This window comes from Rhagoletis pomonella, unplaced genomic scaffold, assembly GCF_013731165.1.
Source record: "Rhagoletis pomonella isolate Grant_MI unplaced genomic scaffold, Rhpom_1.0 Rhpom_scaffold_01879, whole genome shotgun sequence".
In the NCBI taxonomy this organism is placed as follows: domain Eukaryota; kingdom Metazoa; phylum Arthropoda; class Insecta; order Diptera; family Tephritidae; genus Rhagoletis; species Rhagoletis pomonella.
The window spans coordinates 29,568-32,332 of record NW_023460433.1 but is presented as its reverse complement, the minus strand read 5'-3'; positions in this window follow the sequence as shown (position 1 = coordinate 32,332).

Below are 2,765 nucleotides of genomic sequence, written 5' to 3'. Positions count from 1 at the left end.
AGACGCGTGATTTTGAGGGTGTTTTTATTTAATGAATTGTGGTTAATTGGTTAATATTAAAGTCGTAAAGCAAGTTATAACTAATCGAGTAAAGTGTAAAGTGAAGGGGAATACAAAAATGTATTGCAGTGATAAATGTACGCTAACTTCCGAATTTTACAAAAAAGGGCATATTTCAAAGCCTATTTGTAAATAAATTAGTGACCAAAATTTACAAGAGTGAGTGTTAAAATAATGCGTAGACCCTTGACTACAAATGTGTGGATTTTTTTTGGATCGGGCCACCGCTTTGGACGGAATAGCCCGAAATAGTTGTGAGCGCTACTAAACCCCACCCCCCTTTTTTCTCTACGTGTAAACCGATACGCAGAAGAAATCGGGATGCTAGAGTTTGCAAATTTTTTAATATCATTCACATCATATTCTAGAGGTACGCCTCTAATCACCCCATATAACTCAAACGCTGTGTTGGGAACGAAAGGTCGCAGCACAGGTTTTTTTAAGTCTTCACAAGCTAAAAATTTGTTCGCTGCAGTTGCAGTCTTAAAGGTTACTTTGAATAGTGTCTTGCCAACCGCAAAAATGAGATCTATGTCAAGAAAATTTAAGTCTTAAGTCTTAAGTCTTTAATTCGGCTTCTAAGCGCCAAGCCATTTTTAATTCTGTCATTGCTAATTTCTTTGCATTCAGTGGCATCAACCAGAACAAAGAAAGTGGCTTTGAAATTTTCAGGATAAGCGTGTGAAGCACGTTCTCATGAACATTCGCATTAATATTCGTAGGGCTGCAATTTAGTTTGGCATCCCCGGAGTTCCGCATTAAGGTAGCTATGGAACGGTAGAGGGAGTTCTCCTGATTGCAAATATATATACTTTTAGCCGCTGGAGGCTTATAGTTTTTAAGTTATTTGTTGTTAAAGTTTGTAAATTGAACTAACCTATAGACGCTATCTCACACAATAAACACTAGATTTATGTGCACACTTCGGCAAAATAGTTGCTACAGGAAAATTTACATTCGAATTTCCTATTTCCATAGGTTCGATTTGTTGGTTATTATTGGTAAAGTTGTGTGCTAGCTGCCTAGTTTGATAGGAAGTAGTTTCGGGGTTAAGATGTGTAAAATTTCTATATGCTGATTGTCTAGTTTGATAAGAACTAGTTTCCGGGTTAAAATGTGGAAAGTTTCTATTATTTGCTTGAGAAAAATTTGATCGTCTTGTCTGACCTGTTGAATTGGAAGGTATATTATGATAAAAATTAGGATTATAAAACGGTTTATTTAGATAGGGGAAGCTTCTTGAGCTTTTGGTACTGTATTATTGTTATTTGGCTTATTATTAGGATTATTGTAATTATCACTGAAATTTGTTCTCATACTTGTATTCATATAGTCTCTTTTTGCTGGACCAAACTGCGTGTAATGTTGATGTCTTGCATCTACTATTATCTTAAAGGCATCTTCCAATATTTTGGGGTCTCTGGCAAATATCATAGTGCGTGTTGGTTCAGGAAGATGGTCTCTGAACGTTTTAAGTGAAATCCTATTAACTTCATCTGTTGTATATACATTATCCCCATGGGTTAAGTTTCTATTGTGAATCCTATTGGCAAGCTTATTAATTTTAAAATAATAATTTTCTATAGTTCCTTGTAATTTACAAGTTTTTAAATCATCCATCAAATCATTGCTACTATATTTTTCGCCAAGTTTTTAGTTAAAATATCTTTTAAAATCTCCCAAGTCGTAACATTTGCGTACCTATGAATTGCTTCTCTAGTTTTGCCAACACATTTGTTTTTAATATAGCCAAACAAAATATTTTTGTTGTTAGTATCAAACTCCGAAATAGTTGGAAGAATGTTTTCTACTTGGTTTATGTAATCAGGTAGCTGATTCGGATCACTACCGTCAAAACTTTCAATGTTTTTTATACAGGTTAAATCTGTTTATCTCTAGTGCATCCATATTGTTTTTTTTTTTTTTGTTTTAATATGATAAGCAAATATGAATGAAAAATGAAAAAAAAGAATAAATATTCCTGGTTAATAGATACAAACCGAAAGAAAAGAAATAAACATGTAGCCTAATGTACCTATACTTTTGTTGTTGATGTTGTTGTGTTTGCAATTGCTTTGATAGTTTTTTGGTGTAATATAATAAACATGTAGTGAAATGTGTAAATGTACTTATACTTCTTGTTGTTGATATTGTTGTGTTTGAATTTTACTATTCTAGTTATTGTTGTAATATGATAAATATGTAGCGAAATGTATTTATACTTATTGTTGTGTTTGCATTTTACTATTCTAGTTGTTGCTTTAATGCCGGTTGCTACTCTAAGTGACGAACGCGTAAGGTTTGAATGAGTATGATATGACCTGGTTGCTGTCCAAATGTGCCTCCTCTTCTTGCGCTGTGTTCATAAAATATTTTGTTGCTTTACGCTTTTTCTTCCAATCAATTTATTTTTGTTGTAAGTTTAAATTCAAGTAATCGTTTTTCTGAACGCGGCTTACTCGATTGTAAGTTTAAATTTAAGGCAATCGTTTTTTTTGTTACGATTATTATATTGTTGTTTTATATGTAGGTACTTGACGCCTCTTTCATTATTTGTAGTATTTGCATTTGTTGTTTTTATTTATTTTACGTATTTGTTTTTTCTTTTGTTTTTTTTTTTTTTCTTTTTTGTGAGAGTGAGAATGGCCACTATATAAGTAAACGGCTGCAGGTAAGCACAATTGCAGCTTATTGAAAAATATCGG